Source organism: Balaenoptera acutorostrata, chromosome 3, assembly GCF_949987535.1.
Source record: "Balaenoptera acutorostrata chromosome 3, mBalAcu1.1, whole genome shotgun sequence".
In the NCBI taxonomy this organism is placed as follows: Eukaryota; Metazoa; Chordata; class Mammalia; order Artiodactyla; family Balaenopteridae; genus Balaenoptera; species Balaenoptera acutorostrata.
This window is the reverse complement of record NC_080066.1, coordinates 165,707,534-165,734,260: the sequence shown is the minus strand read 5'-3', so window position 1 is coordinate 165,734,260 and position 26,727 is coordinate 165,707,534. Positions and strand designations below refer to the sequence as shown.

The 26,727-nt window shown below is 41.5% G+C and overlaps 1 long non-coding RNA gene across 1 annotated transcript; it reads right to left on the bottom strand.

Moving 5' to 3' along the window:
* Window positions 1-3,605: 3,605 nt before the first annotated feature.
* Window positions 3,606-24,827, bottom strand: LOC103012072 (uncharacterized). The gene is made up of 4 exons (XR_451589.2): window positions 24,542-24,827; window positions 22,391-22,522; window positions 6,475-6,550; window positions 3,606-5,736 (listed from the first exon to the last, which is right to left on the bottom strand). It is a non-coding gene; the product is annotated as an uncharacterized LOC103012072 (long non-coding RNA).
* Between the last annotated feature and the right edge of the window lie 1,900 nt (window positions 24,828-26,727).

Sequence of the window (26,727 nt, the reverse complement as noted above, 5' to 3'; positions counted from 1 at the left end):
TTCCAGGAGTGGGAGCAGCTTTTCCTTTCCTGACGACAAAGAAGAGAGACAGGGAATGGCTTCTCCTTATAAGAAATGCCCTCCACCAAAAGGTGACTTCTTTTTTCTCCAATCAGCCTCACATTTTCTTGTTGGTGGATGTAGTATGCTGAATGATGACCACTCAAAGATATCAGGTCCTAATCCCTGGATCCTATAAATGTTATTTTATAAGGAAAAAGGGTCTTTGCAGAAATGGTTAAATTAAGGATCTTGAGATGAGGAGATTCACTTGGATTATCTGGGTCAGGGGTCCCCAACCCCTGGGCCTCGGACAGTTAATGTTAACGGGCTGCACGGCAGGAGGTGAGCAGGGGGCAAGTGAGCTAAGCTTCACCTGCGACCCCCCATCGCTCACATTATGGCCTAAACCATCGCCCGCCCCCCACCCCGCCACCCCGTTCGTGGAAAAATTGTCTTCCACAAAACCGGTCCCTGGTGCCAAAAATGTTGGGGACCGCTGATCCAGGTGGTCCCTAAATACAATCATAAGTATCCTTATAGGAGGAAGGCAGAGGGAGATCACTCAGACGGTAAAAGAGAAGATGATGTAAAGATAGAAGCAGAGATTGGAGGGATGCAGTCACAAGCCAAGGAATGCCAGCAGCCATCAGAGGCCAGAAGAGGCAAGGAATGGATTCTCCCCTAGAACCTCCAGAGGTAGTGAGACTCTGCTTTCGGCCCAGTAATACTGATTTCAGACTTCTAGCCTCCAGAGCTGTGAGAGAATAAACTTTTGTTGTTTTAAACTACCCAGACTGTGGAAATTTGTTATAGCAGCCCTAGGAAATTAATATAGCAGGATAGGACACTCTTTGCTGAAATGATGCCTCTCACTGACTGTCATCAAGACAGGCATTTCTCAGAAGTAACAATGTGGGGACCTGTAACTTTTTGTTCTGATTTTGGGTCTTTTGTTCTGGGTATAGGGAGCCCAGGAAAGAAATTCCACTAAGCACTTAACACCATCCTGTTCCAAAAAAGAACATCACCATTAACTCCCAGCATGGTCATTTAAATTTTGTTGTTGTTGTTGTTGTTGTTGTTGCTTTTCCAGGCGATTGAGAATGTTGGTTTTCATTTATATATGACAAACAGAAGATTCTCTCACAAATTATAACAGAAACAACGATTTGATCCCAAATAGTCGATTTTCCCTTATATAATAATAGGACTCCCAAGTTTTAGCTGGGCCACGTGGAAACGAACTACAATTCTCATCCTCCTTTGTAAGTAGGAGGATGACAAAAATTTGGTTAGTGTGTAAAGTAGAAGAGATGCATGCAACACTAGGGCTGTGTCCTTAAAGCAGAGAATGTGCCTTTCTTTTTCCCTTTGCTCCTTTCCAGTGGCTGGAATGTGGATGTGATGGCAGGACCTGGAGCAGCCATCTCAGACCATGAAGTGGCCCTGGGAATGAAGGCAATGCTCAGCATAGAAACAAGCTAGAAGGAGCATGAGTCCCTGACACAGTGGCCTTTCATACCAATCCTGGAGTCAGACTTTCATAACAGAAAAAACTAAACTTTGGCGTTTTCTCTTATCCACTGTTATACGTAATCCTAGCCAAACATAATTAGAATTTTTGTAGACTTCAAACTACACTATGGAAATGGATTCTCCTAGAAAGTAACTTTTTTGACCCCTTGGAATAGTCAATCAATTCGAAATGTCTACCTGGATTAGACTGAAATTATAACAGTATTTTTACTGTTATATATATGGGTATTTTCATTATTTCTAATATGAGCAATTTGAGAACTGACTTGAAATAAACAAAACCCACATTCAAATTTTATATAAAGGTTGCCTTTTCCACACTGTATTCTCTGTTCTTGGTGTCATCCAGAATAATTGTTTTAACATCTCTAAAAATTTGGCTTATGATAGCATGGAAACATTATAGAATGAAGACATGAGATGGGAATCCTTGAGTTACATGGCATTAACTAGTCGTGTAAACTTGAACAAGACACCTCTCTGAGCCTCAGTTTCCTGACCTTTAAAATAAAAGAGTTAAAATACAATAAGTTTTGCTTCCAGTCCTTATTCCATGAAAAAAATGGGTATTTTTTAAGAGTATCATTTTCCTAGTGTTCTGACAAAGACCAAATCTCTAAAACTTTGGAGTTATTTTAGGACCCATGCTATCAAGCTGCTTATGGAAGATGGGAGATTTATTGTTAGTGATTTCACTGATATTTTGTTCTTAGAAAATTATTCATGGTCTTAAATCATGTTTAAACATCCAGATTGTTGACACTACCATTTTATAAAAATGGAAGAGTTTCAGAGTGAGGAAGTTATTCTGCTGGGTATCTTCTTGACTGATTGGAGTGAGGCATCTTATGTTAAACCTATAAGAAACTGATTTCTTTTACCCTCTTTTGTTAGGTATGTTTTTACATATTCCTTATACCATAGTTCAGTGTCCTCTAGTGGTTACAGTCTAAATCAGAAATCACAAAGCCTGCAGTGAGTGGGCAGTTGACATAAACGTGTGAGGAAAACAGGTGCTTGGACACTGGTACTGCTGCCAGGTGTAACCACTGCCTGGGTACTTTGCATTTTCAACAACAGACATAATCAAACACATCCACTGGCTGCACATCACACATAAGCACCAACTGGTAACCCATGATCTTCAGGCATTGGTGGCCAAACCTGGCTGCTTATTAACAATCTCCTGGAGAGCTTTTGAAAAATACTAATGCCTGGGCCTCCCCCATAGCAATTCTGATTTAATTCAATTTGGGTTGGGCTTGGACACTGATATATATATATATATATATGGCATCTCCTCTGCCGATACTCATGTGCTTAGGTTTGAAAAGCACTGGGGATATACTGCTATAAGTTGCTTACACTACAAATAAATACAAATAAAGTGGTATAATACATTTGCAGGGAGACTCTCATTAACTAAAGATGCATACTGTAAACCTAGGGTAAACACTAAACACTTTTGGGGGGCTGCATATGGCTTTTTTCCCTGCCAGTTTTATTGAGGTATAATTGACATACAGCGCTGTATAAGTTTGTGTACAGCATAATGATTTGACTTACATCATGAAATAATTATCACCATAAGTTTAGTGAATATCTATCATCTCATATAGACATAAAATTTAAGAAATAGAGAAAAAATACTTTTTTTGTGATGAGAACTCAGGATTTGCTTGTTTAACAACTTTCATATGCAACATACAGCAGTGTTAATTATGTTAATCATGTTGTACATCACATCCCTAGTACTTATTTATATTATTACTGGAAGTTTGTACCTTCATCCAATTTTCTCTCCCCCCACCCCCTGATTCTGGTAACCACAAATCTGATCTCTTTTTCTATGAGCTTTTTTGTACATTTAAGAAACAGATATAAATAATGTCTATAGAGGTGATCAAATGGAATCCTAAAAAATACTCAATGAACCTGAGAGTGGGCAGAAAAAAAAGGGGAAAAAAACCTAAGAAATCATGGACAAATAGAAAACAGCTAGTAAGAAGGTAAATTTTAATGTATTTTTCATGTGAATGATCTAAACATTAATTAAGGGACAGAGATTTTCAGATTAGATAAAAAATGAGATACAGCTTATTCCTCTTTGCTGCTCTCAACAAGCTGATTCTGAAACTTATATGGAAAAGTAAAGGAGTTGGAATAGCCAAAATAATTCTGTCACATAAAAGCAAGGTTGGAAAACACATACTACCTAATTTGACCACTTACTATAAAGCTACAGTAATCAAGACAGGATGGTATTGGTGAAAGGATAGAACACAGATCAATGCAACAGAATAGAGTCTAGAAATAGACTCACACAAATACAATCAATGCATTTTTGATAAAATTGCAAAGCAATTCAGTGTAGAATGGATTGTCTTTTCAGCAAATGGTGCTGGAATAATTGGGTGTCCATATTCAAAAAATTAACCTAGACACATATCTCATACCTTATACAAAAATTAATTCAAAAATGAATTATGAACCTAAATATAAAACCTGAAATTATAAAACCTCTAGAAGAAAACATAGGAGAAAATTTGCCTCATTTTTGGTTTGACAGAGCATGACACCAAACTATAGCCAATGAAAGAAAAAATAATTGATAAATTGGAATTTATCAAAATTAAAAACATTTGGTCTGCAAAAGACATTCTTAGGGAATGAAAAGATAAGCCACAGACTTGGAAACATATTTCAGATCACATGTATGATGCAGGTCTTATATATAGAATATATAAAAAACTCTTAAAACTAAGTAGTAATTAAAAATGGGCAAAAGATCTGAATATACACCTTACCAAAGAATATATAAGGATGACTCACTTCTATTGAATGGGAAAAACAGTAACTTTACTGTGGGGAAACATTGCAGACACCACCTTAACCAAATGATCAAGGTTAACATCACCAGTAACAAGTCTTGTTGATGTTATGTACCTCCTCACATGATGTGATGTGAAAGACAGTTTACCTCTATGGTATTCTTTCCCCAAATCTATAAACTTAATCTAATCAGGAGAAAACACTAAAATTGAGAGACATTCTACAAAATACATGACTGGTACTCTTCGAAAGTGGTGAGGTCACAAGATACAAGGAAAACAAAAAAACTGTCATAGAGTGAAGGAGACTGAGGGACATGATGACCAGATGGAAGGTGGTGTCTGGGGATTGGACACTGGAACAGAAAAAGAACGTTTCTCCAGAAAAACTGGAGAAATCCCAATAAGGTGTGTTGTTTGGTTATTTGTACTGTACCAATGTTAATTTCCTAGTTTTGATAATTATGTGATGGCTATGTAAATTGTTGACATTAGGGGAAGCTGGGTGAAGGGTAAGTGGGAACTCTTTTGCAACTCTTCCATAAGTTCAAAATTATTTTGAAATAAAAACTTAACCATGTTTATCAGGTATCATCCTAGTTTAAAGATGAGTATACTGAGGCACAGACTGATTCATTTTCCGTAAACCAAATAAATGGCATATCTGGTATGTCAAATCAGTTCTGTTCAACTCTAAAGCATGTCTTCTTTCATTAGCCAACTATCTTTGAAGTCATATTTTCCCCCCAAATTTGTAAGCTTGTAGAAAGATATGACTGTATCTTTTGTTTTTGTTTTAATTCCAAGGTGGAGATGAGGTTTGATGCCTTTGTATTCCTAGCACCTAGCAGAATGAATCCTTTAGAGAATGTGTCCAACACACATTTGTTGGTTAGGATAGCATTACTCTCCTCAAGAATACATGTTCTTCTCTTATCTTCATAGTGTCTTTTCCAAAGTCAGATTAACATGCTAGTATGGAACAACCCAACATGTTTTTCCCCATCATTCTCTAGCTCAGGGTCAGTTATTAGAGAGCAAGCAGAAGGGGAGGTCAAAGAAAAGGTGACCAGAATGGAGGTCAGAACAGGCACATTCAGACTGAGCATCATTTACTTTTCCTGGGCTCTTGCATGCTGCATTAGTCAGAGTAAGATAACTACTGTAAAAAACCTCCCTCACCTTCCCACCCACATTTCAGGGGCCTGATATTATAGACATTTGTATTTTCTTTTTGTAAATTCCAGTTGACAGGGGTATTGATGTTAGCCAGCTGATCTTCAAACAGTCATTCAAGGATCTGGCTTCCGGAGGCTTCACCATTCTTCCAAGATGACTTCATGGTTACTTGGGCATGGATCTCCCGCTGGCAGATGAGAGAAGAGAGGGGAGGATTACCCATGGAAATTTTTATGGGCCCGGCCTGGAAGTGGCCCTCATTACTTCTGTTCACATTCCATTAGCTCTGTTCTCAAGGGAGGCTGGGAAGAAGAGTCTAGCTATGTGCACAGGAAGAAGAGGTTATGGGTTTTGTTGTACACTTGTATATTGATGCCCAGACAGGAAGTCATTTGTAGGGACAGGTTGGAATTCCAGAAGTTATCACAGCAGCAACTACTAAAAATAGAACTAGTGGCAGCCAACCCTCCTTCTCGGCATTAGTCAGAGAAAATCTCTCACCTCTTAGCTGTTGCTCTGTTGTGTCATCTTCTGCTTTGCCCTCTCCATGAGCAGTGACTGACAACAAATGCATGGGCATAAACAGACATAAAAGAGAACAAAGCCACCCATGTTCCAACAAACTCCAGCTGTCAGGACACATCTCTAATACCGCAAGTACTGATCCCAGGTGTTTCTTAGAAGTGATCTCTTTAAAACAAATCAAGCCAGAATGCACTTAACATTTATCATCTCCTGCTTTTATGTAGCTCTGCAGTATGAGCTCTGCGGCATTTTGTCAGACCCTTTGTTGTTGCATAATAACACGTTTGTTTGGGGAAAAAAGATGGCAAATTGGAAAGGAGAGCATGAGTCTATTGTAGCAAATATAATAGGCCCACTTTTATCCCTGGGAATGGGCTGTCATTGCAGCCCGTGTCCTTACCCATGATGCTCTCTTATACAGAGGTTAATCTTACAGTGGGGTAGACCACCATCGAAGGCTTGTCATATTGAAGAGCCTGCAAAAAACATAGGCATTGATCAAAATCAACATTTCCTCAGCTTAACCAAGACGCATGGAACACTTAGTCATTGTTTGGAAATATGGCCCAGCTTTATACACTAAGTGAGGTTTATGTGAGCTTTACAAAGGAAATGTGTATGTCTTTCCAGCTGTTTTCTGAGGATATTTAACCTGCAGAAACCATTGAATTGCAGCTTGTCATATATTTACACAAAACAAATTAAAAAGCTATTTTGCACTATGTGAAATATGAAACATGCATTATATGATTTCTTTGCAAGAATGGTTATGAAGAGTCTAGATCCTAGACCATTGTGAATGCACATCAGCCCCTGACTTTTGGACCTGTTGACCCCAAGTGAATGTAACCAATAAGAATTCAGTAATATTTTGGTTCTGACCTGTCTCTCATACTGTATGTTAGCTCTCAGAACTAGTAACTAAGTTAGAATAGTGGTAATTGAGATGTGCTATTTTAAACCAACACCGAACCATAGAAAATGTGAGTTACCCATGGCTAGTGATTGATAGCAATAATGATAATTATGATAATAATCTTGATAAAGTCTAAAGACACTCTAAAAATGTCAAAGGGCCAGGGAGAAAATGTCAAAAGTATAGGCATAATAATATTTTAATCAGATTATATAGAAAGATAAAGGCAGAACTTTGAGTACAGTGTGCCTCCCTTGTGCCCTGGAGCTGCGCGTTCTATTGCTGGATCTCACTCTGTTTCTATGGGCTCATGGCTCCAAGCCTGGTCAGGCTGGGTAGGGGAAGGGGGCTACCAGTTAGGTGTTACAACCAATCAGAGACTAAGAGCTTTCTAGCTGTCAGTCAACTATCATATGGTAGGACCACCCTACCATACCTGTTCACAATGAGAACATTTTAACCCTCCTGGACTAGTCAGACAGAGGGGGAGGAGCATGGACAATGTTTATTGAGCATCTATGATACGTAAGGCACCGCTTTGAATGCTAAGGGAATGACACAACCTGGTGATAGGGGTGGGTGGAGGAAGACAAGGGCTTGACCTTAGTTATCAGAAGATGTGACTTAAAATTACTTTTATGTGAGTCTGGTCTCTCCTACAATTCCCAGCCCTGCCTCAGAGTTGACTGTATATTCCTGAAGGACAGGAACCCCAGTGAGATACAGCATGATATGGGAAAACACCCCCAGCTTTCTTGTCAGATAACTTGCTCTGATTCTACTTTTATTTAACCCATTCTGAACTCCCATATTTTTGCTCTATAAAATGAGCATTAAAACAATGATCTCAAAGGGTTGTTTTCATACACATTAGATGCTCGAGGTTAGCTTCTCTTCCCCTGGGATCTTGCTTATAGTGGATGCTTGATAGAGAAAAGAACTGAGGACATTTCGTAGAATTATACAGTGTTAAATTTGGAAGACCCTTTCAAAATCATCTATTATAGTTAAATTGTCTCATTGAATTGAATTATATTTCTCCTTTTCTTAGATTTATGAATTGATGGGAGAAGAGCTGCTACCATCAAAATATAATGACCTCTTGCCTATTAGATAGGAAAAGATAAAGAAGAGATATCCAATATTGGTGTGGGTGTAGAGAAACTTTACACTCATGCCTTGTTTATGTATACAATGGCTCAACTTTTCCAGGGTGCAGTCCTGATGATATGGACCAAACATTTAAATATATATATACCCTTTGACTTAGCAATCTCACATCTAGAAATTTATCCTGTGGAGATAATTGATCAATTGCACAAAGATGTATGTAAAAAATCTTCATTGTAGTGTTGTTCATAATACAAAAATGCTGGACACACTCTTAATATTCCTAACAAGGATATTAATTAAATTAATTTTGGTACATCTATGTGGTAGAATATATAACAAATCTATATTAACTGGTATGGAAAGATCTTTGCAATGAATTGAGTGGGAAAGCAGGTCGCAAAACATCATGCAGAATACCACTTTATTTATATAGATTTATTAAGGCATGCATGTGTCTATACACAGAGGGATGTTGGAGGAGGGTCACCACAATTTTAAACAGTTACCTCCAGATGATTTGGGCTGATTTTTACTTTCTTCCTTATACCTTTCTAAAATGAATGGATTGTCTACTTAAGCATGTATTGACTTTATAATCAGAAAAAAAATCATAAAGTTATTTTCAATTTGAAACAAAAGTCAGAAAAGTAAACATTCGTTCATATTTCACAATTTAATTGTGCTACTTGGCAGTGTCACTGTGCAGAATCCAATTTTATTTTTATTATTTAGCTGACTGACAAACCACTTGTTTACATGGTCATAACTGTAGAAAGCCCACACTCCAATCATTCTTCTCATTTTCTCCATCTCCCATTTTGGAAGTTCTGGGACTTACCATAGATCTTTTTTTGAAATAAGGCAGTGAATAAATAAATAAATAAATAAATAAATAAATAAAAATGACTCTGTCTCTCCGTAATTCTAAAGCTTATCCTATCATAGATCCCTTTTTTCCTAAATAAAAGCAGATGGTTGACTATCCTATAGTGTAAATCTGTCCTTAAATGACAACCAAACAAAACAGATTTCCTGTCTTGTGATAAAAGAATTTTAAGGACTACTGGGCAAGATGCAGGATGTGTACTGTGTACTGGTCGCCATAGTTTCAACTGAGGACAGGATATTTAAGCTTACCCTTAATTTGGATAGACATGAGTCTCAGCTTTGTAGGGTTAAAAATGGTGCAAGGGTATGGGTTTATTTAGATTGAATGGGAGCTGACTATAGTAACAGCTAAAAAAAGAGGTCCCTATTTTTAATTAACCCTTTGGCTACAAACTGGAAAAAAGAAATGAATAGATTATCTTTAGAAAATAAAGCTGGCTTTACAGAGAGAAAGCTGGTGTCTAGTTATGTAGCATTTTTGAACAAAAACCCTGATATTAAAAAAACCTGAATATATATATATATATATATATGTATATATATACTTTAAAAGGCTGTTTTAAGCTTAAAAATCAGCTAGTCAGTTCCCATGGCAGTTGTACTCTTGAAGGATTCTAGATTGTAACCAATTAAACATTTTTAGCAGCTAATTTCTTTTTCTGTTTGCAAATAGCACTTTGGAGCAAGCAGGCAATGGACTCTTAATAGTTTACCCTTGGTTCTGTTATTCACATTATTTCATGTAGCATGCTACGCATAATTTTAAAAAATACAGATGGTCTCTGTATCAAGGGCTTTAACACTGACATTAAAGGAATCCATAAAGGCTGGAAAAATAAGCACGAACTAATTTCAACTCAAGATTTCCAACCCCTCTTTTTGGAAACTGCAGAGGCTCCTTATGGGCACTGGTAGTTTGGAAAGTCCATCCATCAGAATCAGAAAGCAAAAGTTCCAGCTACAGTCCTGCCCCTGGTTGGCTCTGAGATTTGGGACAAATCACTTAATCTGCTTGAGCCCCAGTTTCCTTAACTGTAAACTCATCAACTTTGAGAATACTTGGACCAGATGAGTTGTCTACTTAAAATTTTTAAATTATTTCTTATTTTAAGATCGTTGAAGGCTTTCTTTAAATAAAACCTGGGTGGAAGCCCATTGTGAAAACCAGGAAAGTGGAGTTGCACTTGTTAATGTTGGCCAAAGGTTGGGAGTGTCCTGAGTGTTTCTCTTTTGGTTCTTCTCCAACTAATCCCTGGCCACCATTGACATATTAAGTAGGAGCCACTAGGGCTCCTTAGAGCACCATTTGAGGACAACTGGTCCTCATAACAAAGATATATAAATGATAAATTTTAATATCTTATTCAATTTTAAAAGTCTAGGGTTCTGAGAAATCTCAAAAAATAATGTCATAAATTTTTAGAAGTTTGGGGCTCTCCTGGTGACACAGTGGTTGAGAATCTGCCTGCCAATGCAGGGGACACGGGTTCGAGCCCTGGTCTGGGAAGATCCCACATGCCGCGGAGCAGCTGGGCCCGTGAGCCACAACTACTGAGCCTGCGCGTCTGGAGCCTGTGCTCCGCAACGAGAGGCCGCGATAGTGAGAGGCCCGCGCACCGCGATGAAGAGTGGCCCCTGCTCGCCACAACTGGAGAAAGCCCTCGCACAGAAACGAAGACCCAACACAACCAAAAATAAATATAAAAATAAATAAAATAAATAAATAGAAGTTTGGACTCTCCATATTTCACCAATAAAAACAAAGCATAGCAACTTCCAAAAGACAGGAATTATTATTTTTAACATTATGGGTTAGAAGCACTGTTGCCTTGATTCTCCTGATATTTGACCTTCAGGGACACTGATGTGAGTCCTCTCCCCAGTGTTTATTTTGTTATAACTTACAATAAAACGATTAACTGCTTGATGCGTTCCCTTTGCTGCTTTGTCTGTTTATTTTGCTGGGTAAATATCTACCCATTAACTCATCATTTCATAATTTAAAAGTTTTTATATTCTTTTGGATTTTTTATGGCTTCGCATAGCCCACGAACTCCATTATTCTGAACAATAGAATGCCGCTTATAGGGATAACTTTTTTATTCTCAATGTTAATCCAGCCTCTCTCTGTATTTATGCAGAACTCTTTTGCTTTTATTTACAGAGGAAGTATCAACACTGAGAAGAGCTCTGGTTGGATCAAAGACTTGTGGGTTCCTGTGGAGGAAGCTGGAGTTTGGGCTCCAAAATGATTTTTATTAAAACCTGACCATTGGTTATTCTTTACCTACTAGATATAAACCACTACTGGGAAATAGTATGAAAAAAGACAGCACATCTTCTCAGAATTTCTTCATTATTTCAAACAGGATTTCAGGATCAGCAATGAAGACTTTATCTGATTCTTGCCTTAATGTCTCTAGTAGCTGAGATCTGCATAGGAATCAATTGTGGTATAACCTGCAGCTGGCAACCATGGGTGCTTCCAGGTGCTGTGCTACACAGATAAAATAAAGCTGAGTAGGGGCTTCCCTGGTGGCACAGTGGTTGAGAATCTGCCTGCCAATGCAGGGAACACGGGTTCGAGCCCTGGTCTGGGAAGATCGCACATGCCGCGGAGCAACTAGGCCCGTGAGCCACAACGACTGAGCCTGCGCGTCTGGAGCCTGTGCTCCGCAACAGGAGAGGCCGCGATAGTGAGAGGCCCGCGCGCCGCGATGAAGAGTGGCCACCGCTTGCTGCAACTAGAGAAAGCCCTTGCACAGAAACGAAGACCCAACACAGCCAAAAATAAAAAAAAAAAAAAAAAAAAAAAAAAGCTGAGTAAAAGTGACTTAATAATGTCATCTCTATGAGGAAAAAGTATTGTGCACACCCCCAAATGCTTAGAACTAACATTTATACTGTACCTTCCAAAACCACTCTACCAACTATTTATAGAGAAAGCACAGCAGCCACCCACCACTTGTTAAAACAGAGCAAGTATTTTCAGGTTGACTGAAAGTCAACTTATCAAACATCAAGGGGATTGGTAATGGAAGGAAATGATAGGCTGGAAATGACAGGCTGGAGACAATTGACTTTTCCCCTTTTTATTTTAACCTTTAAAGTATCATATGTATTCAGAGAAATGCACATAAATGTCAGCTAGCTGAATTCTCACAACTGTAACACACTTGTGTAACTAGTGCTCATAAAGAAGCAGAATATTACCCAAAACCCCTAAGTCTTCCATTCACTGTCCTCCTCCCAGTCACTGGGATCTTGTCTTCTACTTGCATAGGTTAGTTTAGTGTGGTATTAACTTGTCTGTAAATGAAATGGTACAATATGTACTCTTTTGTGGCTGGTTTCTTTCATTTAACTTTTAAAATTTTTTTTTATTTTTTATTTTTTAAATTTTTAAAAATTTTAATTTTTTCGTTTAACTTTATATTTGTGGGACTCATCCATGTTATTTATTCATCATGCTGCCAAGCATTAAATTGTGCAGCTGTACAATTTACTGATCCATTCCACTGTTGGTGGTGGTGGGCATTTTGGTAGTTTTTGGGTTTTGACTACTACAAATTGTGCTTCTAATGAACATTCTTGATCATGTCTTTTGAGTACATGTTTAGGAGTGAAATTGCTATGTCATAGGACAAGCACATAATAGGTACTGCTAACTAGCTTTCCAAATGGTTGTACCAATTTACACTCTCAACAGCAGTTGATGAGAATCCTGGCTGCTGTATATACTTGCCAACATTTGTTATTTTTTGGCAGGTGGGTAGTGGTATCATATTATGCTTTTAATTTGCATTTTCTTGATAACTAAAAAGTTGAGCACCCTTTCACACATGTATTGGTCATTTGGATAGCTTCTTTTGTGAAATGTCTGTTCAGGGTTTTTGCCCAATTTTCAGTTGGTTGTCTATCTTTTTCTTATTGATTTGTAGGAGTTATTTATGGGTACTGGATAATTTCTTGATTTTCTTAGGTACAAAGTGATTTTTAGTGTTCATATTTGTGCTAGGATTTTAAAAAATGTTTTCAGGTATTCTGTTTACTGTGAATCTTAGATCACTGCATATTCAGGTCTGGAAAGTTTCTAATGACGCTCGGGTAGAAAAAGTAACCTTATTCCAGAACTGAAAGTTCTATATGCAATCAGCTACCCAAAAATGCATCATCATTATTTAATGACATTTTACATTCATGATCTATATTATTTTTAGTTTTTCATATTGTTTGAATCATTGTTTAAAATTGAATATGAAGATAAGAAGGACCAAAAAACACCCAAAACATGAGGCGATAATAATCTTCCTTTGAACTTGTTAAAATAGACCATGAGGTCTCATTTTGCGAAACATCTATGGTGAAATTCAGAAAAAGATTAAAAAATCCTGGTTTGTGTTTCAGTCTTGCAACTTACTAGTGTTTCTTTCGTTAGTCAAAATAGCCTTGAGATTATTAATACTGGGGAGAACATTTGCCAGTTTTGGCCATCCAGTACCCTCCTTTTGGTAACAGCACCCAGTATTTTTTCAGAGCCACTCTGATCACAGTAAGTCCAGATGTGTTGACTTTACCATCAGCTCCAGCAGAGAGCAGATGCCACTGACTCAGACTTGGCCAAATAAGCACCACATTTCTGAGGGCAGTCATTGGTTCAAGGACAACCATGTGACCCATCACCAATGACATGTAACGAGACTGGTGCTGGGACTGCAGAGGGAAGGGAATCCTCTTCCACGCTGGAGGTGACTTTACGAGAATGTGAAGTAGAACCTCCATGACCACCTTGCAACCTTGAAAGGAGATCCTGTTGAAAATAGAGCCAGCCCAGAAAAGTGAAGCTGAGAGATACAGAGAAATGGAATTGGAATGACATGGGAGCCCATTATATCAAGCCAATTACATCTGGACTTTTCAGTAGTGTGAGCCAGTAAACTCCCTGTCTGCTTAAGATGGGTTGGATTGTTTTTCTGACACTTGAGACCTAAAGAGCCCTAGCTGATGTGAATATGTGGCCCTGTTGGGGCTTTCTCTAGTTGTGGCAAGCGGGGGCCACTCTTCATTGCGGTGCGCGGGCCTCTTCAGTACCGCGGCCTCTCTTGTTGCAGAGCACAGGCTCCAGACGCACAGGCTCAGTAGTTGTGGCTCATGGGCCCAGCTGCTCCACGGCATGTGGGATCTTCCCAGACCAGGGCTCGAACCCGTGTCCCCTGCACTAGCAGGCAGATTCTCAACCACTGCGCCACCAGGGAAGCCCCTGGACAGGCTCTTTTATGTTGCATCTCTGAAAAAAAATACCAGCAAAAATTTCACGGTACCATGTCTGATATGACCTTGTAAATTTTCAAATGTACCACAAGCTTGCTCATGTGGTGATATCAAGCATTACAGCAAGAGTACTCTTAACTGTCCAAGGTCCTGAAATCTCACATATTTTTATCCTACAATCCTGTGTATTATTTTGAACTCCAAGTGGCTGTCCATCATTCCATACTTATGTCCTCTTTCATGTATGTTTAAAGTTATTACTTTTGAATGTGGATCAATGGACTGAATAGAGCAATTTTGTATGTGATAGAGTGCCATATGTTTTAAGAGCTACTCTTCTAAAAATAAATAAATAAATCATCAAATCAAACAAATGTGCTTATGGTTGTGATTGTGAGACCAAGTAACTTCTAAACAAAGCCAAAATCATAAACCAATATGACCCAAACCATAGGTAGAGTTGAGACCTAACTGCAAATGGAAATTCTAAAGAAAGAGGTGATCAGATCAGACCATCAGGAATATGAATAAATAGTATGGCAAAATACATTTAAAAAATCAGAAGTGCTAAACATAACATCTAAAAAATCTGTAAGATACAAGGGACATGTGGAAATAATGTTTTGTTTTAATGGCAAACATGGAGGGCCAAGGAACAGGATCTGCCATTTCACGGGAAGGAAGGGATGACAATGGAAAGACACACAGTTTGTACTATTTACAAAAAAAATCTAGTCTTTGACAAAAACAAAGGTCAGCTGTGGTCAGATATGTGGCTCATGCACCACTCTGTGACAGGAGAAGAAAAGTCAAACCGGACCAAGGGAGGAAGTGTCAGTATTTATTGAGTGATTGAGCACTTTAGGTAGTCTTATGAAATAGGCTCAGTGCGGAGAGAAAAATAAATTGAGAAAAGATGGTTCCTTCCTTTCTTAGAGAGATGGAGCAGACATATAGAAAGAAAGGACTCAGAAGCTCAGAGTTTAACCCTTTCATTGAACAACAGAGGCTCAGAAAGGCTAAGTGAATTGCTCAAGGTCATACAGCTTACTAGTGACAGAGGGGGCTAGAAATGAGTGGCTCTGCTCTCCATCACGGTGGACTTTCCACTCTGCGACAGTTGTCTCATCTGTGAAACTTAGCACTTATATAAACAAGCATGCACTAGAGTTAGACACAGAAAACTAGAGAAATTGGGCAGTAAAAATGAAAGGATGATAAAGTGAATGGTATGGGGGGAAACTGTGAGTCAAGGGACACATGCCTGGTTTGATAAAAGTTTTAAGGAGAAGAAGACTACTGACCAAGAGACCAGAAGAAGACAGAGGTGTTGATAGGTCCAAAGTTACCTATATGAAGGGAGCCCCGTAAACCATATGCAAGCTTATGGGACCAGTCAAAGAAAAGGTTGGAGAAATGTGTTCACCAAGTAAAGGACAAAGGTGTCATACGTGCTTGATTAACCAGAATGCTTCTGAAATGAGGAGTTTTGGATAACTGAAATTTCAGAAATGTAACTTTTTTTCCCCACAATCCCCAACTCCCTCCATGGTTGAAGTGTTAAGTCAAATACATTAGTCCATTTTATGAGGCCACTTGAGGCCACTCAGGAGATTTCTGTGACTGTCCTGACTCTACCATGGACTAGCTGTTTGGCCTCGGAAAGTCACCTTACCTCTCAGGACCTCATCACCATACCTGTAACACAAAGGGTTCCAGGATGTCAAAGACTCCCAGATTTTGCATGAAAGAGTCACCAGGGGCTCTTATTAAAGAAATAAATCCCCAGTCCTTAGACCCACTGAAACAGGATCTCAAGAAGCAGCAGTTGGACCATGGAATCTGCTTCATGTCACCTGGCGAGTTGGAAAGCTCTCACCACATGATCTCTAAAATCCCTTCTATTATTATTATTTTTTAACATCTTTATTGGAGTATAATTGCTTTACAATGGTGTGTTAGTTTCTGTTTTATAACGAAGTGAATCAGCTATACATATACATATATCCCCACATCTCCTCCCTCTTGCATCTCCCTCCCACCCTCCCCATCCCACCCCTCTAGGTGGACACAAAGCATGGAGCTGATCTCCCTGTGCTATGCGGCTGCTTCCCACTAGCAATCTATTTTACATTTGGTAGTATATATAAGTCCATGCCACTCTCTCACTTCGTCCCAGCTTACCCTTCCTCCTCCCCGTGTCCTCAAGTCCATTCTCTATGCCTGCGTCTTTATTCCTGTCCTGCCCCTAGGTTCTTCAGAACCATTTTTTTTTTTTTAGATTCCATATATATGTGTTAGCATACGGTATTTGTTTTTCTCTTTCTGACTTACTTCATTCTCTAGGTCCATCCACCTCACTACAAATAACTCAATTTCGTTTCTTTTTATGGCTGAGTAATATTCCATTGAATATATGTGCCACATCTTCTTTATCCATTCATCTGTCGACGGATACTTAGGTTGCTTCCGTGTCCTGGCTATTGTAAATAGAGCTGCAATGAACATTGTGGTACATGACTCTTTTTGAATTATGGTTTTCTCAGGGTATATGCCCAGTAGTGGGATTGCTGGTCGTATGGTAGTTCTATTTTTAGTTTTTTAAGGAACCTCCATACTGTTCTCCATAGTGGCTGTATCAATTTACATTCCCACCCACAGTGCAAGAGGGTTCCCTTTTCTCCACACCCTCTCCAGCATTTATTGTTTGTAGATTTTTTGATGATGGCCATTCTGACTGGTGTGAGGTGATACCTCATTGCAGTTTTGATTTGCATTTCTCTGATGATTAGTGATGCTGAGCTTCCTTTCATGTGTTTGTTGGCAATCTGTATATCTTCTTTGGAGTATTGATTACATTCTATGATTCAGCTTTCTCACTGGAATAAGCTCAAAATTTCTAAAGCAATTGCATCTGTGTTTGATGGACTGGAATCACTGAGAATATCAGATACATTATAAGGACCTGTAGCTTTCCATGGGGAAAGCGCAGAAGAATGGATAAATGCACTAACTCCGGGTTACCCTCTTTTGAATATAAAATTTAATAGATGAGGGACTTCCCTGGTGGCGCAGTGATTAAGAATCTGCCTGCCAATGCAGAGGACATGGGTTCAAGCCCTGGTCCAGGAAGATCCCACATGCCGCGGAGCAACTAAGCCCATGCACTGCAACTACTGAGCCTGTGCTCTAGAGCCCATGAGCCACAACTACTGAGCCCCCGTGCCACAACTACTGAAGCCCGTGCACCTACAGTCCGAGCTCCACAACAAGAGAAGCCACTGCAATGAGAAGGAAGAGTAGCCCCCACTTGCCCCAACTAGAGAAAGCCTGCGCAGCAACAAAGACCGAACACAGCCAAAAAAAAATTAATAGATGAGCTCTCTGATGTCAGCTTCTAAAAGTCTATTTGCCAGAAAAAAATCTCTATAACCAATGTGTCTGTATTACAAATAAAAGTCTTGGCACCAAAGAAGAAAGCAATAGATGATGCTATCTTCTAGGGAGAGAGTAGAGAAAAGCGAAACATCACTGTAAGTGTAAGAACTTCGCATCATCTCAGTAGCTTTCCCAATAAAATAACAAGTTGCCCAGCTGGTCAGAGATAGAGTGTGGATCTTCCTCCCTGATATTTTAGAATTAAATCTATTATTTCCATCATTCATGGCTCAAAAGCAACGGAGGCATCACTATAATATTAAGTTCAAACTTAATTTTATCTATTTCAAGAAAGAACATGGTTATGATGTTGCAGAGCTATGATATTTTGGTCTTCTACAAACTGAGACAAATAAGGCAAACAAGAGAAGCTGAAAATGTCTAATGACAAACATAATAATACATTTTTCTCCTACCAAACTAATCTAAAATTAATTTTAATTCATGTGTGACAAAGTACTTAATTTTTTTTCCCAAAAATTGATCTTGAGTAATTGGAACCCATCATATACTCCTGTTCATTGTATCCATCTATGTATTTTATATAGAAGGCAAGAGCATACAGTTGTGTGGTTTGTGCACTGCATATGGGCATGAGGCTGATGGGTGAGTGGGGGCTGAAATCCATTCCAAGTTCTGGATACACTACTGGGCTTCCTGGTTTCAGCATATCTTCCCCAACCCCCATCCTGTACTCCCAAGGAGTGTCTTCTGGCTTGAACAAAGGTACTGTCTGAAAATCAAGCCAATGCCATGGTGCTTTTTCCACTGGAGCGAGTACCTTTCTCTAGCTGCCATATAAGCTAGTAGGGACCTTGTTTATATAGGCTAATTATCAGGTAGGATAGCAGTGTCCATCTAGACTTGAAGTGACCTTGTTTATATACCAGGAAATGTAATATTTGACTCTTCCAGGATGCTGCTGGGGGCAGATTTAACTTAGTAAGTTCAGATGAGCCAAGATTTTACAGTGGTGTGATGGATAGTGGGGTAATAATTGATGGTGGTTTTCTAAAAATGTTGCATTCTTTCGAACTAAAGGTTATGGTCACTTACAACTTTTTGGAACCTGATGATACAGCTCTTTGGAACCTCTTCTTGAAAAATAATGCCCCATTTTTGCAAATAAACGAAACAGAATGATCTTCCATAAGAGATACAATAAGACTCCTAGAAATTAGTTGTCAGCTTAACTTTGATTCCTGACGAAAAGAGTGGTGCATATCATTAATTATTTCGCAGGTCCAAGTGGGTCAATATTTCAGCGTGTGTCAGAAGCATTAGAGAGCTATTTTAAATGACATCAGAATCTAAATATAGTAGTACTGCATAAACTGGACAGAGATCCTCTTTTCTATAATCAGCATTATTAATCGACCACTGAAAGAGTAGAGTAGCCTAGCCAACATCGTGTGGTTGTGGAGAACTGGGTAAGACCTAGCAAAGTCCAAGTAATACCAACAAGACTGCTTATCCGAATAAATACTTTAAGATGGCCACGCACTAGGTGCGACTTCAGGGACATAACAAAGGCTTTCCCACCTCCCTGCCTGCTCACCTCTTCTCCAGCACTTCATTTATTTGTTTGATGATGCTAATGATCTAAGATTCATAGTCACTACTTTGGCTTAAAGGTTCACCTGCTGTTAAAATGCAAATAGTTCTGGGATGGGAAGAACATTCATTAGCTCTTTCAGAGAGCAAAGAGGGCACACTTTGATAGGGTGAAGAATGTAAGGGACCCAGAAGGCGGGGAGATGCCAAGGAGACAGGGAAAAGGTAGAGACAGTTTCAGATGCAATTTCAAGTGGAACTGACTCTACTCCAGAGATCAAAATCACTTTATGTAACTAGCTCTGCATAAGGAATGGTACTTTGACTTAGAGATGGGTGGGGGCCCGCTTTGATTTCTATTTCCATCTTTAACTAGCCATGTTTACTTGGATAAGCCACTAGCCCCTCCAAGTTCCAATTTCCTCCTCAACAAATATTTAAGTACCTAATACATGTCAGGCATTGTTTTAAATGAAATCATGATGATAAGAGTACCCATCTTCTAGGATTGTTATGGGAAATAAATGGGGTGATCTTAAAAAGTGCTTGCTATGGGCCTGGCATAGAGTAAGAAGAACCTTATGGAGCCAGTAATCATAACAATGATCCCTTATATCTGTGAATCCCTGCACATTTTACAAAGCACTTTCACATTTATTATCCCCTTAAGTGACCTTGTAGGTGGAACTAGCCAGATACTTAGTGTCCCATTTTATAGATGAAGAAACTGAATGAAACTTGGCACAATTCACTTGCTTAGTTGTACTTCCTACTGAAGAGGATTGGTGTCAGTTGGCCAAATACTTTGTACTCATTACTTACGTCTATTTTATAGCTGGAGAAACTGAGGAAGGCTTAGAGAGATTTTGATTTTCTTTTCTGACACTTGTAGTGAAAAAGATGCTTTTAAGAAAAGTATGAGTTGGCCAAAGGCTTGAATGTCTTGGTAAAGGGGTGAAAAAAATTACTTGACATGAAGAAGAGGCTGTTGCACAATTTAATCTCTAATAGTTAAAAGTTATTGTAAGGGTCTTGCTGCTCTTCATCCTCACTCAAGTATTTAAAAACTTAAGGAAGGAAGAGATTTAGATTGGAAGTAAGAAAAGATTTGACCTCACCAAAGTTTCTTAAATTTGGGGGAAGCCTATCAATACAGAATTTGGAATCTCTTTCACTAGCTGTATGTAGAAATCTTGGATGGTCATATAAATTGGAATCCTAGGGCTTCCCTGGTGGCGCAGTGGTTGAGAATCTGCCTGCTGATGCAGGGGACACGGGTTCGAGCCCTGGTCTGGGAGGATCCCACATGCCGCGGAGCAGCTGGGCCCGTGAGCCACAATTGCTGAGCCTGCGCGTCTGGAGCCTGTGCCCCGCGACGGGAGGGGCCGCGATAGAGAAAGGCCCGCGCACCGCGATGAAGAGCGGTCCCCGCACCGCGATGAAGAGTGGCCCCCGCTTGCCGCAACTGGAGAAAGCCCTCGCACGAACCGAAGACCCAACACAGCCAAAAAAAAAAAAAAAAAAATAAATAAATAAATAAATAAATAAGAAAATCCTAAAAAAAAAAAAAAAAAAAAGGAGGCACAGAAGCTGTCTTTAAAAAAAAAAAAAAAAAAATTGGAATCCTATTCAGAGGTGGAAAGGTGAACTAGGAAGTATCTTGAAATGACCTCTTCCAAATCTGGTTCTATGATTCAGCAAACATTTAGATGACTTAGTGGTAGGAGAGGAAAGTTCTAACACTACATTTGTTCCAATCATTTTCAACCAAACAAATACTTGCTTCAAAAGCAGCAAAAATGAAATGAATATATTTCAAACATTCCCACTGGACCCTGAGACTATGTCCCATTCCTTACTGAGCAAAACTTTTCCCGTGAGTCAGACTATCCCAAGTCTTTCATTGACTGGTTGGGAGAATCGTCTGTCAATATTTGGAGACAGTAGATCCTTCTAAAGGATTTTCAACTCTTTGCCAAGCTTAAAGGTTCTGGGAATAAGACTCGCCCATAAATAAACAGGTTATTTGAAAGCATGCATGCCTTCCACATGCCTTGAATTTTGATTCACATTAAAACCTTCCTAGAATGACATGAAAATTATTCATTATGGTGTGTAACCTTGCTGAGTTCTTGTTTTTGAATTCAGTAAAACACCATATGTGCCTGTCAACTTTGTGTGGATGTGTGAAAACACTCATTCATCCCTGAAACATGGACTACTGGGGGATGAGAAACAAATACAACTTCTTTGACTAAGGCTAGGGCTGAGTCTAGGGGAGAAACTTGAGTGAGCGGGGATATAGCTGCCTTCTATTCCATGGATATTGGCAGAGACACTGAATTCAACTAGAAGGTGCTGAGTTATTTTAACGACCTGCTGTGGTCAGGAAATTGTTTGCTTTTCCCTTTGACTCAAGTTATCTTTAACTACATCATGACATTAAACATTACCAGAAAGCAAATGAATTTGGACTCTTAAAAAAAAAATCAATGTCATAAAAAAAAAAGATGGATGGAGTTTTCTAGAATAAAATGCACTAAGTAGAAATAACACCCAAATGAAATCTTTGATTGGATTCCCATTGGACCCCAAGACTATGGTTTTTATCAGACAACTATAGCTTTTATGCATGTTTGAAGATTTTCAAAATAAAAATTTGAGGGGAAAACCAAAAAAAAGTCCAGCTTCATCTCTTTAAAGAAATTACCTGGGATTATGCTTTGGTGTTAATTCAGAGAGAGGGAATCACCTTAAAACTTGTTTCACAATAAGCAGGATTCTAGCTCTGCACATTTTTAGTAAAATGTTTGGCACAATGCCTTATGGGACCTTAAATAATATTTTCTTCAAATTTAAAATAGTCCTGGGTATGTAATATACAGCATGGTGACTAGAGTTAATAATACTGTATTGTATATTTAAAAGTTGCTAAGAGAGATGATCTTAAAAATTCTCATCACAAGAAAAAAATTTTGTAACCATGTGTGGTGATGCATGTTAACTAGACTTCTTGTGGTAATCTTTTCACAATACATACCAATCAATATAGAATCATTATGTTGTACACCTGACTAATATAATGTTATATATCAATTATATCTCAATAAAAAAATTTCAAAGTAGAGAAACTTACAAGGGAAGCAGAGGTAGTTCCTGGTTATGAAATGTGTTCATCAGCCTGGTGCTTTAATTACAACTTCTTTGGCGTTCATAGTATGTTGTCTTCATTAATCCCCAATCGGAGGTTTGAGTCACATAAATAAATCTGCAGGATTTACCCATACAGAGTTTATTACTGAGCAGTATGATACATGACACCCCCTTGCCCTTTAGTTGCTGATGTGTCATCTCCAGCTTTTCCAAGGTAAAAGCAGAGTCTAAGATTAGAGCAACATATACTTAAGGGTGTGTATTTGCAGATGCTGGTTGGGACATGAAGACAAATGTAGGAATGATTAAATGCTGAGAACAAAGTGGAAACTTCGCTGAGGAAAGACAACATTTCTGGTAGGAGAAGTTTAACTTTAATGCATAATCCTGTCAGTTTTACCACTGAGTGGGTCTACACAGGGTGGGTGTGTGCGTGCGGGAATATCTTCACAAAAATGACCTGGACATTTCTCTGCAGTTCTTTTGAGAAGAGGACTGGCTTGCAGGTGTCTTGGGAATGAGAAAGATCATGCAAGATTGGGTTTTCATCTGGACCTCAAGGCGGAATGGTGAAACCAAAGGGAAACAATCCAAGGCAGATGAACGAATTCGAAGTAGATTCTAATCAGATCTGTCCTCCTCCCCCTTCTGTTTGCCGAACCAACACTAAGCAGCATTTCCCAAGCTGTTCCATCGCTCCCTGCGATTCGCTGTCCCGGACTCGCTCCGGCCTCACCCCGATCCCGCGTTCACCTCGCCTCTGGCAGAGCTGTTCTTTGCCAGTCATTCGGAGAGGCTGACTCCCCACGTGCCAGGCAGCCTCCGTCCGCCCTCACACCCATCCCGGGCTGCGGCGTGGGGAGGGGGTAAAGGAGCCACCAACTCGCGGGAAACTTTCTCTCGCGGGAAATGACTGGGGTTTCCCGGCTTCCTCAGCCCTTCCACGCCGGGCCCCACGGCACTCAATAAAGTGGAGCTACAACTATTGCAGGTTCTGAGCTGCAGAGACCCGGGCGGCCCGCAGAAGCTCGTCCCCGGCAAGGAACGGCGCCCTTTACCACCGAATGAGCCCAGGACGCGGTGGCCGCCAGCCCGGGGCCGCTGGCGGGGCTCGGCGGGTGCAGGGAGACTTAGCGCCAGGATGCTTTGTTTTCCTGCCGCAGGAGCCCGAGGCGGTCTCTTTCCACCAGACTTAACCCTCCCGCAGCAACAGCCATGAAAGTTGCGGAGGCACAGAAGGAGAGGGAACCGCTCCGCGCGGCATCTGTTTTGGATGTTTTTTCTCTACACAGACCACTTTTTTCCTCGTTCTTGGGGTAAGTGTAATCAAGTCTGTAATAACCAAGAGGTAGAACTGAAGGCGATGGAAGGGAATTGCGGAGCACAAACGGTTAATGTGCTAAGATGTTTTTCTTGGGAGGGGGCTCCCCTCCCTGCCCCCTCCCTTTCCGAACCTCCTCCCCCGAGTCACCCTCCCTTTCCCTCATCCTCCGCCCCACGTCCATTCCAAATACGTAATTTAGGAGTTGGGCTTGATTTCAGGCACGTTAGGGGAGGGAGTGCTGGGATTAGCTAATTAATTAATTTTGGTAGATTTTTTCCCCCCCACAAACTCGTTTTTGTCCCTATTCTGAGAAGGGAGAAAAACTGGAGGTGAGGGAAGCCCCAGAGGTTGGGGACCGGAAAGGGGGGAGTGATTTAGCAGAGAGATGATCCTAAGAGCCGATGACTAGTGCAAGTCATCAGGAACTCCAGACCCCTGATTCTGCTCCAAATCGCCTGGCCCCCCAAATAATCATCCTGCTGATGCTTTTCTGGGCAAGGTTCTCCAGGGACCAAATAACTTCTGACAAAAACCTGCAAACTGTCTTGCACACAAGGGATGCTCAATAAATGTTTCTTGATTGGCTGAATGATGTACCCTAAGCTGCATTTCGTGCCATGGGAATTTGCCTTGGACAGTGAACTAATTCCCTGATGTAGACCCCAGGGCACTAAGTTAGTCCAATTCATTTTGCAAAGGAGGCGGATCTGGAGTATTAGAAAATATTGTACTCAGATCTTCATTACCCAAAAGTACCCATGTGACAGCTTCAAGGTCAGATTCATGGGTCCAGGGACCAGATGAGCTCACCTGGGTTTGAATCTCTGTGCTGTGACCTTGGGCGTGTTCCTTTACCTCTCTGAGCCTTGCTCTTCTCATCTGCAAAATGAGGCCAGTTGGAGCGTCCTCTCTGCCATATAGGGAAGATGAATGGAGAGAAGCATGAGAAGGTGAAAGGACAGTTGATAGATGTCAGTCTTGCCTCCCCATCCTCAGAGGATTCAGGAGAGAGGGTATCCTTCTCTGTGGAGACCTCTCTCTGACTCTGATGCAGGTAATAACATTGCATTGCAGTGACTGGGCTGGCACCTTTCTGCCTGTGAGCAGTGGAGGAGGAGTGAAGCTCTGAAGGCTTCCGTAGGAGCTTGGAAGCAGCTTCCTTTGGGATTTGGAGTAGAATTTACATATATACTGGTGTCTCTGGGGGCATGGTTGGAGAAGCGGTCATTCTTTGTTTTATTTCCAAGTCTCATCCATCCTCTCAGCCTTCTAGTAGAGAGAAGCAAAGTGTGGAAACAGAGTTCCAGAGAAGGTAGCTCTGAAGCACCTAGGAAACCTGCACCTGCCTAAAGGTTTGAGTCAGAATAGTGCCATCAGATTAGTACCAGTTTTGCCTGACGGGATTTGCAGAGAACTCCCCAGCAGCCTGTAGGGTCAGTTACAAAGCACTTACCAACCCTTCTCACAGGTGACAGTGGACCTCAGTGGATCTTGCCGTGTAACTCTGAAGCCTGGATGTGACAGTGGGAGATGGATGATGAGAAAGATGCTGCTGACACAGGGCTCCCCCGAAGCCTCAAGGTGCCCTAGAGTGGCATGCATTCTGAGAGCAAATGCTCGTGTAGGCAGTTAGGGCCATAGAAGGCAGGCTTGGGAATAGGCTGAACAGTCACTTTCCCTTTCTTAAGTAAAGGCAACGATGATCTAACCCGACCTCCTGGCACTAGACAGTAAGCCCTATGAAGGCAAGGCCCATGTCAGTCTTGCTCTGCCATATCGCCAGCACCTAGCGCAGTGATGGCACATAGAAGGGGTTCAAGATACATGTAAAATGGGCAGTGACTGGACGGTGACTTAAACGACTTCCGGTCCAACACTGCTTCATGCAGTTCATGCGTTCATTTAGCAGGCATTTCTTGAGCATCTACTCTGTGCAAGTCTCTGTCGTTAGGTATCCGAAGTAAGTTGTAAACATTATTTTTATTGGTACTTCGAGTAGCCCATTCAAGAGCATCTCACCACCACCAGGTTCTTCTGGACACTGAGGTCCCACCGCAAGCCCGTGTGCGGCTTCAGGAGCGGGCAGTGTGAGTGGGGGAAGAGGGAATGCGCCAGGTTTAGCTTCTTTCCGGGAACATGTCTGGGGTTCCTTTGCACCTGCCCCTGCCGGGCCCTCGGGCTCCCGGGGCCGCCAAGTCTTGGCAACTCCGCTGTCCTCAGGGGTGGCGGCGCCTCTCTCCAGCCCCCCTCCCCGGCCTCCGAGCAGAGGCCCCAGCCGGGCTGCAGGTGGTTGGGGAAGGGACCGGGCTGCGCCTGGGGAGCGAGCTTCCCGGGGCGGGGAGAGCGCGGCCGACGCGGAGCGGTCCCAGAACAAAAGGCTCATGGCTGGCACCGGCCTCCTCGGAGCGCGCTGGGGACGTGGGTTCGGGTGCTGGCGGGAGGGCCAGGCGCGGGAGGGGACTGGAGTGAAAACATGAAGTGAGAAAAGCAGATGGGGGTGCGCCCAGGGTGGAAGCGGTGACAGGAGGTCTCCCTCGAGGCAGAGGTCTGCGGAGGGGCCGCCGCGGCCCTTCCTCCGCCTCCTGCAGCGCCTTCCAAGCAGCCAAGCGTGTCTCCGGCTGCAACTCCACGGAGCGCGCCGCGGCCGCCTCCAAGCCCGCCCGCCCGCCGGCGGGTCTAGCCAGTAAGTAGCGGCGCGCTGGCCGCCGGCTCCCCGCCCCACCGCGGCTTCCGGGCCGCCGCGCCCGCCGCCTCCCGCCACCTCCAGCGGACGCGCCGGCAAGTCCACGGCCGGCCGCTGTCCCAGCCTGGGCGCTGGTGGCCGAGTGCGCCTCCCTGGCGGGGCCCCTCCACCCGCTGCGCGCCCTCCAGCGTGGCGCGGCTTTTGAGGCGCGCCGCGGGGAGGGTAGTCTTCGCCGCGCGCTCCCCGGGTGCCGCGCCACCCCTACGTCCAATGGCTTTCGCTGGGTGGGGAGTTGGGGGCGTCGCTCGGGGGC